General features: G+C 39.1%; 1 long non-coding RNA gene across 1 annotated transcript in view; it reads left to right on the top strand.

Moving 5' to 3' along the window:
- The first annotated feature begins 3,687 nt into the window (after positions 1-3,687).
- Positions 3,688-18,383, top strand: part of LOC118165483 — a 52,328-nt gene continuing 37,632 nt past the window's right edge. The window contains exon 1 of the long non-coding RNA XR_004750069.1: positions 3,688-3,753. This is a non-coding gene — a long non-coding RNA (uncharacterized LOC118165483). The remainder of the gene's footprint in view (positions 3,754-18,383) is intronic.

Below are 18,383 nucleotides of genomic sequence, written 5' to 3'. Positions count from 1 at the left end.
GATCCTACTCTCTCCCTTTCCTGGTATCTGGACATACACATCACAGAGGCTAGAGCTCTGTGCCCATTGCTGGTACAGACTGTCACAGGGCTGGTGGGACTTCCCCACTCCCCACAGCTGGTCCCTTTCTGCTCTCACCCCTAGAGCTATGCAGTTACTCACACACAGCTGACACCCCCCCCCCCCCTCCCATGCTCATGGCCCTACAGATACACAGGTGCTCTTTCACAGAGCTGTCCCTTACAGCCCCATTCACCCCCTTGTTCCCAGGCCACTTGGTCTACTTGACAGCTTGTCCAGCTTGTTTGTTGCTGGCAATCACATGCTCTCTTGCACACCTGCATTTGCTGTGGTAACGCAGTGGCCCTCTGTGTGGGCATGTGGGTTGCTGTAAACAAGCATACACAGAGAATGGAGAGCCCTCACCCAGGAACGTCTCAATGAGGAATTTTAGAATAGACCCTGGTGATTAAGTGCAAGACGTAAGACCTGTGCTGGCCAGCACACTGTTTATATGTGAGTGGCCCTTTTTATTTCCTTACCCTTTTATTTTTGCACAGTTGTTCTCCCCCAGATCACCTAAACACCTCTGTTTTCCTGCCTTTGGTTCCTCCCCCAGAACATCCCATAGTAAGCCTGTGCAATCCCCAAATGCTCATGCCCTTCATCCCATAATGTATCCCACAGCCCTAGGCAGTGAACCCTCCTCGTCCAAGCAGGAGAGCTGCTCCCACTGACTCATCCTGATGGGTTTCATGGCTGGGCAACTGGGGTTGGAGGCTCTGTCAGGACAGGTATGGGAAGGGACCATATAATGTGATGGCTACTTGGGAGCCCTTATTTATTTATTTTCAGAAGGTGTATTGTATGGGATTCCATTCCATTCCTTGTTGTTGTTTGTGTTTGCTTGTTTTCAATTTACAGGAGAAGTTACGTATAGTAAAGTTGAACTTGGTAGGTGTTTTCAAATACTTTCAGTGTAATACTCTGTTTCTTCAGAGATTTCTTTTAGGAATTAGGCAAATAGTGAAGCTGATCCTGCAGCTACTAAAGTATATGCTACTACCTATCATCAGTTGCACATTTGATAGATGGGAGAGTTTACTTATCATGCGCAGGACTTTTGTCAAAATTTTATGAATATTGATAAGACTATTGATAAGAATATATTTTTTTTCTTTTTAACAGTAGGTCAAAGGGCAATTGAATGGACTTCAGTGGTAGTATTGCAAAACAGGTAGGAAAGAACACCTCTAGTGTTCTCATCAAATGAAACTGGATCTATTCATTGGTCAGAACTTCATAAACGTTGTATTCAAATGTTGTGTTTGCAAACATACACATTTTAGTGAAAAACCCATTGTGCATTTTTTCTAGAAATTCTGTGAACAAACAAACTAATCTTTGTCAGTTTTGCCCAACTGACATTTTGCCTGCAGTGTATTTTTATTTCGCTTAAGCTCTTACCTTTTCTGTTAAACTCCGTGTTACCCAGCCTTATCATACGGTCATGTCATGGCAGTCTAAACCTCTTTGCACACAGAAATGTAGTGACCACTACTGTATGTCTTTGACCCAAAATAATAGTTTTTTGCAAGATTCTACTGCGTTGTTGTTTGCTACACTTGCTTTCTGTTGCTCTATTTTCTAGCTCAGTATTAAATTCTATGTATTTCAATATATGCATGGATAATGCACAGAAAAAACATCCTTATCATATTAGTACTGAATTTTTAAGAACCCTTAAAAACAATAATTACCATCTTGTACGCAACAAAGTCAATGCAGAAGAACTTTTTTTTCTTGTAATCTTTCTCACTGCCTTTTTCTGTTTAGAAATTGAATTTAGAAAGGAATGTCTAGAATGTGGTTTCTCGAGATGCTGAAGGCTTACAGGTATTGAAATAGACTTCTATTTTCATCCATGTGGAATGCAAAATTACAGCAACTTGAGTATGAATCTTCATCATAATGTTAAGTTTTGATCAGAAATTTACTCTGAAACCTACTTCAGTCAGGAAGTTGCTGGTTAAAAGTCTCCATATTCATAGGCCTTTGTAACTTCGGTGAAGTAAATACTTCATTAAACATACAAGTACTAGTATTTGTACTAATTAGGTCTTTCAAATCTGTGTAGTGTTTTTCTAGTAGCATTGCTTAGATCCGTTGATCTGTACATAAAAGAAATTATGTATCTTTATCCTAAAGTGTATGTATGGCAAAAGAAATTTAGGTCTAAGTAGTAACATTTAGTTCTTAAGGTTTTTTTGCACTACCTTTTGCCTTAGTTTTTCTACAGGATGTCATGATTGTGTTTACATAGCTTTTCAGTGTGCATTTTGTTAACGTGAGATAAGTAACTTCCTTCAACTACTGACTTGCAAGGAGCTTATATTGCTAGCCAACATTACACCTATCTACAGAAAGGGCATGAGAGAAGACCCAGAAGACTACAGATCTATTCATCTAAGCTCATTCCCTGGAAAAGTTACAAAGACCGTCACGGGGTGTATCAAAAGACACTTAAAGAAGAAAGCAGTTACCAGGTACAGCCAACACAGGTTCTTGAGGGGAGAGTCTTGCATTAGTAACTTGATCCCTGTGATCTCTTTTATGATAAGGCCACCTGCTTGGTGGATGAAGGGAAGGAAGGTGGTGGACATAATCTTTTAGGATTTCTGTAAGGCCTTTGATACTATTCCTCATGGCATCCTTCTGGACAAATTGTCCAACCCTGAGAGAAACAGGTTCACCCTATGCCAGGTGATGAACGGGCTCGATGGTAAAGTTCAATGGGATGTACTAAATGGGGCTACATCTGGCTGGTGGACAGTCGCTGGTGGTTTTTCCCAGAGCTCAATTTTAGGGACAGCCCTGGTCAACACTTCTATCAGTGACCTGGGTGCAGGAGTGGAGTGCATCCTCAGCAAGTTTGCTGATGCTAAACTGGGAAGTGCTGTTGACCCCCTGGAGGGATGAGAGGCCTTGCAGAGGGATTTACATAAATGGGAGCACTGGGCAGTTAGCAACAGCTTTAAGTTCAACCAAGGAAAATGCCAGGTTCTACACCTGGGGTTGAGTAATGCCAGGCACTGGTACAGACTGGGAGATGAGTAGCTGGGGAGCGGCTCAGCGGGAAGAGATCAGGGGAGGCTGAGGACACGGGGTTCCCAACCTGGAGAAGAGGAGGCCAGGAGGTGATCTCCCTGCCCTCTGCCCCTCCTGGGGAGGGGAAGCACAGAGGGAGGTGCCGGCCTATGCTCCCTGCTCCCTATAATTGTTAGTAGTATTCAGTAGTCCATCAGTAGTATTGTGTAGATCACTCTTACATTCTTACAGGCTCTTTAATGCTGTCTCATAGGCTCAGTGCTTATTGTGTCTTTTAATATTGTCCCACTTTGTTCTAAAGATTTAATTATTTTTTTTTTGCGTGCTGCTTTTAAGATCTTATCATGTAAAAAGGAAAGTATGTAAAAAGGAAAGTATGTAAAAAGAGCTAGTATTCTATAAAGGTTGACAAGAATTTGTTACAACTTTCTTGCTTATTTTCTTATGTTCTGTGTCTTGCTATATTTAGGTCTTACTGTTATTACGGACTGTCATTTGGAAAGGATCTGATTGAGAAGAGGGTGGAGCTGATCTGTTTGTGGCTAGGATGACTGACAGTATTTTGCTTTTCAGAGTCCTTGTGGGTGGGGACAAAGCACTTGACTGTGGGAAGAGAAGTTAAGTAGAGCAACAGATATCAACTCTGTAAGTATTTTCTAACTTTTGGCAGAAAGCTATCATTAAGGCATATTTTCTATTTGCAGCACTCAAGAAAACTGCTATTTTTTTCCAATGTTAGTCTGTTTTTAAGTATGACTCGAAATACTCTATACCACACCCACCAGCAAAACACATCAAAGACTAAATGATAAAATGATAACTGTTGTAGTACAACTTACTTTCATCCATTACAATTTGCATTGTTAGCATGTCGTGGTGGTTTTTGGATTGTAAAAGATGCTCTTCTTAGTCGCCTTCTGCATAAAACTTACAGTGTCACATGACTGACTCCATCTTCATTTCAAGTAAGCACATTTCCGAGGTTCCACAAGAAGATTTTTGTGAATAATGAATGTAGTATATGTTCACTTGGATTTCTACATTAATCATCAGTGTTATGTCAGTCATTGCTGGAAAGAAATAGCTATGCAAGAGTTCTGGGATGTTGGCACCTAAGTTACTTACATAGTTGTGATTTCAGATGCTTTATTGTTTTAATAATGTTGCCCTGTGTCTGGAGATTTATGAGTACCACATATTTTCCTTGCAACAATGAGAGATATATCCTGCAAAAAATATAGCAGAAAGACTGTGTGGCTAAGTAGAAAAAGTCACAAAGAAGTTTGGAGGTGTTTTTTTTTTTTTTTTTTTTTTTTTTTTTTTTTTAGGAATTTCTTACTTTTTATTCCGTTTTTCCATGCTACACCTCATGCTGTATGCCAGTATAAACTGGTATTTTATATCAGTTTTAAAAAGTTGGAAAGCCTTGGATTATCTGCAGGTGTCCTGTTTTGAGTATGGTATGTGTAGTGGTAATGTTATTTTCAAAAATTATCTTTTTAAGAAAAAAGCAGGTTAGTGAGTCACCAATGAAAGACAACATCATTTAAAAAAGAAGACTCTAAACATATTTTTACACGTTACTGAAATTTATTAAATATCATCTACAAGTAACTTTCAACAATTCTTTCAATAAATAGTTGTCATTTTAAGTTTCTTGACAAAGTGAGAACCAATTAGTTTTCTAACATACATTTTGAGCCCGTAGGGCTTACAGAAAGGATCAAATGTGATCTTAGAACAGACACGTTATCACCCACACTAAGAGCATACAGTGGTCCCAAAATGGACAGCAAGTTAGGTAGCCCCAGGGTAAAATATATAAATTATTAGTAATTAAATAGTTAAATAAATAATATAGCAGTAAAAATATAAATGGTCATCTGCTTATTTTAGCATAGATCTCAGAAAGTTGGTCAGCTCTTGGTGAAATTCAGGAAACTGTTTCTTGTCATTAACTTCACAGATCTTGCATCCCGTTCCTGGGGGAATTAAGTCCTGCAATACAGATATTTTTGTTGATTGGTGGTAGTTATGTTATCAGCTGGTTTTGACAATGACAGGTCAATTTTTGTATGCCAAGGTTTTTTTTTGTTTTGTTTTGTTTTTTTAAGAAAAAATAACCCCCTTAATATTTCAGGAGGTTTTTTGTTTTGTTTTGTTTTTTCAGTGGGCAGCTGTTAAGGGATGGTAGAATGAAGGATGGTACTTATAAGGGAGATCCTTGTAAATGTAAGAATATTACAAGCTAAACATATGCACTTTCTATGGTAAATACTGCAGCAGATGCAAATCTTAATTTTTAGCATGAGGAGGAGTTCTGAAGTGATACAAGGATCTCTTAGCCATGGAATTTATTTATGTAGTTTATCAAAGTGTACTTCTGTATTTGTTTTACATTTACTGTTAGGCCCTTTAGAGTCATAAGTTTATGGCATGGTTTTCTAAGCCTTGGCTTATGTAAATAATTGTTACCCTTCTAAAAACAAGTTTTTGTAAGCATGAGGTGCCTTACATGATTCAGCAAAGAAAACAAATTTCCTATTTTATAAAATGTTGACTTGCATAATCATTGTGGCTCAAACCTGCTTTACTATGTTGGATTATTACATCAATAGATGTTGTCAAATAGTTTAACATTATAATATTTTTGTACAAAATCCTGAATGCTCTAGAAACCATAACACACAAACCTCGAGGCATAAAAATGCTGACTCTAATGTTTTTCACTAGCTTTTCACTAGTTTTTCACTGTTTTTTCACTAAACACGTGGTTTTGTTTATTTGTTTGTTTTGTAATTAGGAAAAAGGTTACCTACCGTAAGTTTTTGGAGATTCTTTTCAATATTCTTAACACTAATTACGTTCTCATCTTCAATTTCATCCTCATCTTCAATTTCATTCTTCAAGGTGACTATTTCTTTCAAGTAACATTGCAGAGTTTGCCAGCTGCACTCCTAAAACAGTCATCAAAATCAATAGATATGTAAAATTGTTACTGGGGACAACTGATTTTTTTTTTTAATTGCGCATTCTTATCCTTGTATAAGGAATTAGGCTGTTCTTTATAAGATATTTAATTTTCTCCCCTCAAAATCACATTTTAAGATTCTACACATGGCCTTAGTTCTGTGTTATATTCTTGTAGCCTTTGAAATGTGGACAATCTTTGCGGGACATTTTGAACATTGGAATTTCTTATGACAATATGAAGATGCTGTATTAGCTCCTAAGCTGAGACTTAGTCCCAGTTGCGTGGAAATCGTGTTTTAAGGAAAAGGGTTAATTAATAGTAAAACCTCTCAAGTTTTACAATAGCCTTTTTAGCACCATCTTCAGTTAACGCACTCAGGTTGCTCTCTCTAGTTGTATCCGATCTCACTTTTGAATATGGGTAAGTATCTTTACACATCACGCTTAAAAGCTATTTCAGGCACTCTGATAAGTTATTAATCAGACTCATACATTTGCGTTTGAGCAGTGGAGTTCTGAGATAGTTACATCTTGATCTTGGCAGAATATGAGAAAAATGACTCAGATAAGGAAGTGGTTGCAGAATCTGGCTTTAAATCTTTACTCAAAATTACTATTAAATGAGAATTCTGTTGGATTAAAAGCTTAATTGGAGGGTCAAAGTAGTTAACTTGCATAAGGATTAATTGGTATACTTGCACGCTATATCAGAAAATCAATACAGATCAGCAGCCTGTTGATGGTGAATAGTTTGTAGTCCAGCTGTCCTTAGAATGCTGTTGTACTCAGATGCGCAGTATTTTAGAAAAAAAGCAACCATGATGACAGCTTTCTTGTGGAACTAAGTCTGAGGTATTAAGTGAATACCCTAAAACATGAATGTACTTATCTAAGCTGGGTTGGTGAAGAAGAATTCACCTGAAAAGAATTAGGTAGAGCATAACTGAGTTTCATTATTGATGGGATATACAAGATCTGTATCTTAAACAGAACCTACTAGTATCTCTGCATCTCATTTCAATAAAGTACGAGTATTTCATATAGAACTTTATTGAAACCATTTCTAAGTCTAGCTTCTTTCTCAAAATTGTTCTTGGGTTAGTACTGATACAACTATATTGCCTCCTGCAAATATAATACAACATTTAAATGATTCATAAAATATTTTTTTGTGTATTCAAGTGTGCGTTAAGCAAAATGAATGTAGCACAAATAATTGTTATATATTGCACAGACCAAGAAGGTAATACCGTACACTAGCCTGTTAATATTTGAGAATGCAAATCAAAAGTAGAAATGTCTTTTAGGAAACTATGCTATCCTCACACTAAGTTCAGACAGCTCCAATTTGTCTTTTTTATCGGGCCTTTTGATAAGTGAATTATTTTGGTCTAATTCAATAATACATAACTTTAAAATAGCCCTATCTTAGCAGTCCTTCTGAAGACAGAAAGCTTGAACTTACCTGTTTGTCATTTGGTGTGTAGAGCTCAAGATCAATCTTCTGTAGAGAAGAGGGAAAAAAAGTTAAATTTGTGAACAAAGTTCATAGACAAAAATAAGTAGAAAAGACTAATAGTAAAGAATTAATACAGGGAAACCATCCACTTACATTCATGCTTGGTCCCAGGTTTACTAAATCTTTTATTAAAGTTGTAAGAGTGTCATTTTTCTCTGATAGAGGTGCTCCATAAGCTGTAGTCATAAGTATTGCTACTGAAAGGCAGCTGAAGATCAGTACTTTGCACATCTTGTCAGTGTTCTGGTTGTTTGGATGCTAGTATTTCAGTTGTGATATATAATGAGAGCTGATAAGTTGTCATTAGGCTGTTTAGTGTATTTATACTCTTCTTTCTGGAGGGAAAAAGATGGGGGCGTCATGTAAAAGAGGTTTTATTACACATTTTTTCATATGCTTTACCTGTATGGCAAGAATCATTACTTTTGTTTTTCCTCCCCTGATGACACTTTGGAATTTTTTTAAAGCAAGAGGGATTTTACCTACATGCACTGGGGAAAGAGAAGCCCACACTCACTTTTGGCAGTCTCTTTGTGCTTTCTGCATGAAACACTTTTTCCCTCATGCGCTGTCCCACTCCCCCATAGAATAAGCCATAGAGTACACTATTGGCACACAAAATGTTCTAAAGATTTAACCACTTTGTTTATCTGTATATATTTGGCCTTCCACAAATCCTGGCGCGTTGTTGAAGTGCAGAAGAAAGTAGCAGTCTCATTTTAGTAATTGTTGATTAAACAACAGGAAGAAAGTTGGCTTCCTGTTTGAAGGTGGTTTTACCTGTCATCTTCTGCAAAGACAGTTAACGTAAGCTTAGATGCATAGGTCAGTTTCCATACGATCCACTGTAAAATGCATATGAAAAAACCTCTAGCAAGATTCTTTGTTTTGGGACATTAAACCAAGTCTTCTGCTTCTGTATATCTTAATGCTCTTTGTTTTTTCCTTGCATGTACTTTTCACCTCTCTCTAGATTAAAATGAAAATGCACTGTGTTTAAAAATATTTACCAATTTTCTTCATGATAGCCAACCCACTGCATGGCATGGTGTATATTGCAGTACTGAAGTTGAGAGTCAGCAGTCATTTGACATTGGACTCCTGCACAATATTGCTGAATTGTTTTTCTTTCTTGATTCAAAGCACTGTTGCTTGATAATCTTGGGAATGCTGTGAGCAATGTTTAAAATTGATAGTTTTCTTCACTGAGTGTTGTTCTGAGCCAAATGCTCCCCCTGCTGCCCAGAAGTCTCTAATGTTACGTGAAACACATTGCTACCACTTCATGTGTTTGCTGCTGAAGCCACGTGGGATAAATTCGGGTTTTGTACGCTACTGTGGGTCTGCTTTGTAGCGTTCCGCATGAGGAAGTCTGGGTGGGTGACTGCTTCATCATCTGTTGCATATAAAACTGTATGTGGAAACCCATTCTGTAGGTTCTGGCCGTATAATATGTGTGTGTTGGGGAGGAAGGCAGTTCTGTCCAACGTCAGTTAGAATATGCTGTTGGTTGGGTTAAATACAGTCCATGAGCGTAATCCTTTTTATTAGTGTCTGTGTAACTGTCCACAGACAATGAACCTGGCGTTAATCAGCAGTATGATCCCGGCTCCTGGAGAACTCAATCTTCATTTCCTGGTTTTGAAATAAATACAAGCATTTAGTGCATGCAGTCATACAGAAGTCTTAGTAGCTATTGAAGCTTGCAATATATAGTAGACATGCAGTTTGCAACCTTTCCTGACACTTTATCTTTTGTCTCCTGTATTTATTCTTGATAGCATCTGATTCAAACAGAAGTTATGGCTGCAGAGCTTAGCTGCTGAGCAATAGGTTGTGAACTTTCCTCCAGAGTGCTTGTAAAGTTAGGTCATTTTATTGAAGGGTTTTAGTTGTTTGGTTTGAGTTTGTGTTTTGACAGTCTGAAGCATTAAGAAATACTTCAGTACTGGGCACAGAACAAATTCTTTTTTGTAATTAAATTACAATTGCTGCTCATTGTTATCTATGCTATTCAGTCTTTGCTATGTCAGTTCTATAAAATTAGAGATTTTTCCTCTTCTTTATAAAGTATTCCATGGAAATACACTTGGAACAGCTGAATTTGAGATTCTGAATCTGAAGCATCTCTGGAGTAGCTTTTGCTGTAGTTTAGGTTAGAGGTTGCTTCAAGCACTTCCTTTGTGCTGGAGCATTTGGTTTTGCATTGGTGCTGAAATCGCAGCCCAGCCAGCCCTAGGTTACTGCTGTATTTTCCCAACATTCTACTGTTTTCTTCTGCAAGTCATGGAGAACTTAAAAGGAAGAAAAGATCTGAATATGCAGTATTCAATAAATTGCCCCCACACAGGAGTTTTCACTTTGGTTGAGTGATTAATTTTCCCTTAACCTTTTGCTGTAGGCTTTGTGGTCCAGAGGGAGAAAGCAACAGATCTTGTTTTGACCGTTTTTATCAGATGCCCTCTGTGAAGGGGAAATAATGTAGATCACATGGGGAACCTCCAGAAACAGGACACACTCAGTTAATGTTAACTCACAACTTCATGTTTGTGTTATTCCTTAAGTTTTGGGAATCGGTCCTGCTTAGAAGTTTTAACCTTGAATGTGCTAGCTAAGTATTTTCCAAAGTAGTTAGATCACTCCTAGAGACTATTCTGTCTTCAGTGTGTACGTGCAAGACAACCAAATCTGACCACAAGTAGTCATAAGGAATCCACAGGGACAACGGCAGAATGTTTGTGGCTGTGGTACTCACAAAGGTTGCAAGTCAGCTGTGGTCTTCTGTGTGTCACTGACATGACGGTTTGAGCCTCCCAGTAATTCTCAGTCATATTATTACTTCTGAATAGATCTGTGTCCAAAACAGCTTTTAGTTTTTATCATAGAATGGCTTGTGTTGGGAGGGACCTCAAAGACCCATCTAATTCCAACCACCTGACATGGGCAGGGACACCTCCCACCAGACCAGGTTGCCCAAAGCCCCATCTAACCTGGCCTTGAACACCTCCGGGGATGGGGCATCCACAGCTTCTCTGGGCAACCTGTGCCAGTGCCTCAACACCTTCTGAGTGAGGAATTTCCCCCTTATATCAAATCTAAACCTACCTTCTTATGGTTTAATGGTTTAAAGCCATTACTTCTTGTCCTATCCCTCCGCCACCTGACAAGAGTCCCTCCACAGCTTTTCTTTAGGCCCCCTTTAGGTACAGAAAGATCTCTGTAAGGTCTCCCCAGAGCCTTCTCTTCTTCAGGCTGAGCTCTTGCAACCTGTCCTCATAGAAGAGGTGCTCCAGGTCTTTGATCATCTTCAGGGCCCTGCCCCGGACTCTCTCCAACAGGTCCCTGTCCTTCTTGTGCTGAGTGCCCCAGAGCTGGGTGCAAGACTCGATATGGAGTCTCACGAGAGCAGAGCAGAGGGGGACAGTCACCTCCTTCACCCTGCTGGCCTCTCTGCTTTTGATGCAGTCCAGGATACAGTTGGCTTTCTGGGCTGCAAGTGCGTAACGCTGGCTCATGTTTGGCTTCTCATCCACCAGCCCCACCAGGTTCTTCCCCTGGTCTTCCTTTTATCATTGATGTGCCTGTAGATCCCTTTCCTAATGCCCTCAATGTCCCTGGCTAAATTTAATTCTAAACAGGCTCTCGCTTTCCTAACATTATCCCTGGCTGCTCAGGCAGTGTCTCTGTACCCAACCCAGGCTGTCTGTCCTTGTTTCTACTCTCCATATGCCTTTTTAAATGAGGTGTGTCTTGCTTCATTTTTCACTTCAGTACTGGCTTCCAGATTAGTACAGACCAGTAGGTCAGTGTATGCCAGCGGCTCATATACTGTCAAAAAACGGATAGCTGTTTTAGATAAGAATATGATGCTGTCCCGAAACTTGTAAATGCACTGATTTTCCTTTCTGGATGGTGTTGGACTTCCTGCATTGGTCAGATTTCAGTAATTCCATTCCATCTGAGCTTTTACATTCTCCGAGGCAAGGAGTTAGCTGGGGTTTGATTCAGAGGTATAGTGATTTATACAGCTCTCTGCTTCATTACAGGGTCGATTGTATTTTAACAGGAGCTTACCTTGGAATCGTGCAAGACATAGTAGTGCTGCCACTGCTGGACCTCAAAATCCCGTCTTAAAAAATGTAGCAGGGGCAGATACCAGTGACCATGTCACAGCGTGTTTTTTTTCATTTTGTTTTTAATGCCCAGTTATGAAAGGTTGGTTGATTTATATCTCATTTTCTTTCTAAATAAAATACTGATACACTAAAACAACATTATGGTATGACATTTAAAAATGCTGTAAAATAATAATGAAAAAGCTTCAAGGAACACGTCAAAAATCTTAACTAAATGTTCAAAAAGATGAATTAGCAGTAATGCAAATATGTTAAAGGGAAGCATATTTGTGGATCGAGGGAGCTGGGAAAGAAGAATGTTTGTCTTGCTGTTGTAGTGGATTGTTTATACTTTTTGTAGTACTTGTGCCTAACATAAAGAATAAAGACTTATTTTCTCTTTTAGAAATTAAAGTAAATGAAATAATGATCACACTGACTAAACCCTTACCTGCACAACTTCAAAGACTGGAAAAGTTTTTACATAGGATCTGACTCCTCTCAGTTTTGGCACTTTTTTTTTTTGCATGTCTTTCTGAACTGAAAGCTTGCATTTTTTTTCATATTTTTTTCCTTACAAACCTGATGACGGGTGAATTCTGGAGAGTTGTGGTTTCATTGAGGTATTAGACATCTTGTTCATCAAGCTGCTTGCCTCCTTTCTCCATCACCAGAACAAAGTGGTATTCAGCTAGAGTCATTGTGTTTGGCTTGTTTGGTATATTTTAGTTCGTGTGCAGGAGTTTTTCAGACTCCTACTGCAGTGGCATGCTTTTACAGTATTACTGTCAATAAGAGTTCTAGGAACCACAACAGAGTTCATATCTCTTATGAAGGTGTTAACCATCAACTTGTGACCACAGGCTGTTGATTTAACTCACTTCATGTTTTCTAGCCCCCTTTTATAGAATTTGGAATAGTAGAGGTCATATTCTGTTTACAGATCTCACAATTCTAAGCAATAACCCCTTTAGTATTCTGTTCGGTAGGGATATGCATGTAAACATGTCAAAGTGAAGACTTGAATAAAAGGATGAGTAGCAGTTATTCTTCATTTGATTTTAAGCTATCTAGAGGAGATAGCCCTTTCCTTCTTCAGCCTTTCCTCAGTTTTTCTCTTCAATCAAGCCATAGCAGAGCCTGATCACCCCACCAGCCTTAAAGAAATAGAGAATTGATACTACAGAAGGAGCTACATCAATAACAAAAGAACAGAAGCTTTAAAAAAATGAATAGCACTGAGGTGTGTGGTTTTAGTATGCCCTGTAGGATGGAGCACTTGCTTCCGAAGTCCGTGTGATCCTAAAACTCAAAATCTGTAAACTATTAAAGAGGTGGCTGCTGTATCTCCTGTTGAGCAAGAACAACCAGGCAATATCAATTACAGTCAGGAATCCGAATCTCTGTATTGTAGCATGTTTTTAGTAGATAATACAAGTGGAACACTAAGGAATTCTGTAACGTATTAGTATTTACAGGAGTGAGTTAATTGTGTTAATAAGGAAAGCTAGGAAAAGGCAGGAGAAATCCTTAAATGAATTTAACTTATTGCTTGATTCTCATAGGATTATAGTATTAACTTGCTGATTAACCAATGCATGTGATAACATCTTCACGGGTATGTAGAGGATGCAGGAAAGTATCCTTTGGATGGCTTGTGTGACAGGGACATGGGAAGCAAGGGGAAAAATCAGAAGAAAGAAGTTGCCATGTTGGATTAGAAGAATAGTGGGTTTAGCTAGATGAATAGCATCCCTCATTAGGGCAAGTACCCACTGTTTCAGAAGAAAGTGCAAACCAGAAAAAAATTAAGAAATTCCTTCCAGTAAAAGGGGAAAGTAAATTTAAACCTTTACTTAGAAACTATCTGACACGAGTTTCTATCCTCCTGCCTTGTGTTGTTGGTATTTGCCTAATAGGTGTGGATTTAAAGTTTTGAGGTGAAGGACTTAAGGGAGCCTTAGTGCTCACCGCCACCACTATTAGCATTGGCTAAGTGCATGCTCCCGAACTGCGTAGAGAGATCTCATAGTATAGGTCTCTCCCTTCTGCTAATTTGGATGGTCATAAATCTGTGTGGCCTGACTGTCATTTTAGAGAAGTGGTGTTTTACCATGCATGTCTGCTCAGTCCATTTCTTTTCTGCGCAAGTCATTATTACTGCACCATATGCCTCGTGAGCGCTGATGTTGTGGTTCTTTGAGAGAAAAATCCTCTTGAAATGTTGAGGACTATCTCTAATTGAACTCGCTGAAGCAAATTTTACCAAATGCAGAGTATTTGACATAACTCACCATTACCAGATTTCCTGTTGGTAGCAGTGTGTTCTAATTATTCATTAATATTGGTATATGAAATACAGCCGAGACAGCTGAAGACATTGGTGATTGTGGATATCCATTGACCAGTAAAAAGCAAGAGCAACAACAAAAAGCAAAGGGTGAGGGGAAGAATCTGAAATAGAGGCTGTTCAGTGTCACCACAGTCCCTGGGGAAATTACAGAGCAAAGCGTTGGAGAACTGAAGGACAAGAAGGTGAGTGCACCAGCACAGATTTGCCAAAGTTTGACTGCTTTCTGTAATGAACTGACTGGTTCTGTGTGTGAAGGGAGACCGGTGAATGTTGCTTATTTCAGCTTTAGAAAGTACAGTTGCTGTTGATAGCCTTCTGAGATTGTGGAGATGTGGGTTGGAGAGTGGATGGAAAAACTGGCTAGACCATCAGGTTCAAAGTGTGGTCAATCATTTATAACTGGCTACCGCTTAGGCTTCAAGTGTCGCACTATGGGGCTTTACATTGGCTTTTTTACGTGAACAGTTGATGGTGCCTACTAACGATCCAACTAATGGGTTCTACACGCATGTATTATGGCTAACAGATCCTTATGGACCTCTTAGAAATCAGCATTTTTTTGGTCACATGAGGGTGGTGACTTTCAAGCCAACATGCTAAAATACCTGTGTGGCACACGTAATTGTTAGTGTAAGAATTGCTCTACGAACTTCTAGAACAACAGTGTGAAATAACTAAAACGCCAGATAACGCTATGGGGTAGTTGTTGCCCATTCATAACTTTTCTGCTTTAATTGTTGGCCACTGTAAATATAATGCAGTTAGGACATCACGATATGAAGAATAGTGACAGGGAAAAAAATATCTCCTTTTCAGAAAGTAAACTCATTGAGATAATGAGCTTCAGAGTCAGTATTTCCATTTTATGGTAAAATTCAGGGTACTTGCAAGACTGAGGGAGAAAATGAATTAGTCTAAGTGGGGTTGATTAATAAAGGGTGAAGATTAGGAATGGATCTAATACAGAATAAGATGGTGTGCTGTATTTACTCAGGAAATAATTTAATTTTTGCAGGATTTCTAGGTGAGCTTCAATGGGTTCTTTCTGTGTAGGTATAACCTGTCTTCAGAAGGCCTTGCATACATTTACAGGAATGATCAATTCTGTTCGTTTTCTCCTTTTGGATCCAGATGGATTTTCTAAGAGCTGTCTCCACACTAATTATCGGCATCATCAAAACTTAGTTACCAATTTTCATTTAGTTAGATGTACACACAGGACTCTGCAGACAGTGTTCCTGATACACCCACAAAACAATACAAGTGTTAACCTCTTCTAGTTTTGTTTCACACTTTGTTTTAGGTGAAAATTGTAGAGAATGATACAAACACACTGCTGGTGAGACACAGCTCTGTGAGTTTGGCCCACTGGTTTTGTTGGCGTATGGGTGGGAAGCTGAGTAGGTCCTTCAAGTTCCTGTTCTTTATGGTTTCCAGCAAGAAGTGTGTTTTCTGGACATAGATGTTGTGTGTTTCTCTGCTTAAAACAAAGGAAAGCAAAATGGGAGTTATTCTGAAGAAAGGAAACTAAATCAGAGCATTGTTCTTGAGTGGTGTCACTGTGGGTTAACTATTACTGGTGCAGTGCAATAGGAAGGAACTGCAGAGTGAAAGTGACATGAATCCTCTGTTTTGTTGTGGAGATCTTTTCTAAAGATGTTGTACTCCTGATGTAAACCAACTCTTAAATGCTAAGGTGATGTTCTAGGTATAAGTTACCTTTAGGAGTAAGCATTGGGGACACTTAGCTGTTTGGAAACCAATGTATTAGCCCTGGTGGGCTTAAGACAAAGAGGTTCTTTGTGGCTGGAAAGAAAGAGAGATCTGTCAGACACTCCAGATAGCTCATTGGAACTGTACTTGTTTTCACTGGGGATCGGGGAGGCTGTTTAAGGGTTAAGGATGCTTCAGAGCAAGAGATGAGGGTGCTTTCTTCCATACTTTCCCTTCAAAAGCAGGTAAATACTTTAATGTTTTCAGAGAAGAATCAATCTGTGGTATCTCACTGGACCCTTGCTTGGTGTGTGGTGTCAAAAATTGAAGAAATTCTCATCCCCACATGGAAACCTGTTGAGCCATTTGCTGTCGCCATGCAACATTTGACCTTGATTTTTCCTTCAGATACTTCAGGAAGATACCACAGACTACTTTTGAGGTACTCTAGAGAAATTTTAAGCTGCTATGCTGAAAAACACAATTACTGGATTTTATCTCAGGTGGGACATTGTGTGATGTAGAGCTTCAAGCTGTCTTCTTAAATACTGCTTGTTAGGTAACAAACATAACCAGCTAGGAAAGGCTGTAAGGGTAATTCTTAAACGTTACATGCCACTGTCCGGTGTCCATGACTGCTGTCATCATGCATGTGCAAAACCAGACAGGTTTGGACAGATGATCTAAGTACAATACTTCCTAATCCATAAATCAGAGAGAGGATGTATTGTTATTCCTCACCACCTTGTGTCCTGGAATCACGAATGGCAGGTGACTTCGTACCTTACCCAAATAACACTAGTCTCTGACTAGTTACTTTGTGAGAAAGCAAGCTGTGCACACAGGTGAAGAGAACTTGTTAGCAGCTTAAGGTTCTGGTACTGAGGTAGGTAGATTGAGGTCAGAAATGCTTTCTCGGAGGAATTAGTGTGAGCTGCAGACAGTGGCTTTGCCCAGATTGTGTATTTGCATGGGTGGTGATGAGCTTGGCTATGGTAGAGGGGATGGAGTTGAGCCTGGTTTTACAGCAACAGGGAAAGGCAGGCTAGATATTAGCAGTATGGACAAGGACTGCAATGGGAAGCTTCCAGTTTCAAACTCCCAACGTGTAAGCAGCAGCTGGCTTTTAAAGATGGCTTCACAATCATAATAGCTTTTTAGCCATGCAAGCAATCTAAAAGAAGGAAATACAGTTGCCTGATACTATTGATTTGGCTAGTACTGCTCTGTGTGTGGCTTCTCAGCCTTTGTTTGCATGAGTTTAAAAAAGAAAAATCAGCTGGAAAATTCACAGATCATCTTGTTGATTTTAAAGCACAGTTTTTTCACTGTGTCTTTTAACTGCTGTAGTGGTCTCTTGAAGAGGTCTAGGTGGTCTGTGTAGGCCCTTCTCTGACAGAGTGGGTGTGTGCCCCATGATGCAGTGTCACTTAATGATAGCAGTAGGCAACAAAAAGGAGGCATAAGTTACTTTTCAAACTCCTGGCACTGATAATACAGTATTTGCTTTACTTCTGTAGTTAGTATTTATCCAAGGGGGGATACACTGTGCTATAGGGGACTTAGAGTGAAGTTTTCCCTGTCAGGTCTTTGTCAGTTTGCAGTCAGCCACAGGGTGATTCCTCTCTGCATTTCTAGTGCTCAGCTTTTATAAACAGGCTTTACCGAGGGCTGGCTATATGTTTCAGTTCTGCAGTTACCTATTCAGGAATACTGGTGCAATTAGGCATCCTTTCATTTTTCTTCTCATTCTAGCTTTTGAAAACAAAAACAAACAAAAAACAAACAAAAAAAACACCTGAGGGGAGATTTCTGTTTTTCAGCGTATTACAGTGGGAAGGAGGCAGGTATACACTGGTGAAACACAAAATCCTTCCAAGAGGACACACAAAAGAGTTGTTGATAACTGTTCTCAGTCTCTGGATTTAAGAAATATATGGTGAAATGAAAGTTAAAATTTTCCTGCTAGGTCAAAAGGCCAGTGTCAGATTGTAACAGAACAGGATGTTAACAAACCACAAACGAAGAATATTGTTTTACCTTACTGGATGCTGTGACAATGCACATGCTAAGCAGATGGCCTAGATTGATCACTAGATAGGGACAAAAGCTATTGAGCCACAATCTTGGTGAGCAGTAACCAAGGCTCAACATTGTTAATAGGCATTTTTTATGATAATCTATCTGTTCTTTTAAAGTTCAGTTTCTTGATTGTTTTCTTTTTGCCCACTTTTCCCACTTGGTTTGGATTAGTTACATAGGATTTATTGGAGAGGATCAGGAGCTTACCCACACTAAATTGTTCTGTCTACTGTTGCAGCCACAGCCACTGCAGTATTCTAGTACTTAGAGGACGTGAGTTCCTGCTTGAGTGTTGCAAGAGTAAGCCCAGGAGGAATATTTGATCAGAGACTGTGCTCATCTTGTTCTGTCCACGTTAGCCAGTCCTGTCTGCACAGACCCTGTTGAATTTAAATAAGTTGTTTTGAAGATACAAAGGATTTGTTCTGAAGTACTCTAAACAGGAACACCATGACAAGAAGAAGTTTAGTTTCCTTAAATTCTGGAGCCATGTTTCATCAGGTGGTATCAATTCATTATT

The sequence above is a fragment of the Oxyura jamaicensis genome, chromosome 4 (assembly GCF_011077185.1).
Source record: "Oxyura jamaicensis isolate SHBP4307 breed ruddy duck chromosome 4, BPBGC_Ojam_1.0, whole genome shotgun sequence".
Taxonomy (NCBI): Eukaryota; Metazoa; Chordata; class Aves; order Anseriformes; family Anatidae; genus Oxyura; species Oxyura jamaicensis.
The sequence above is the reverse complement of the archived record's forward strand: the minus strand, read 5'-3'. Positions and strand labels throughout refer to the sequence as shown.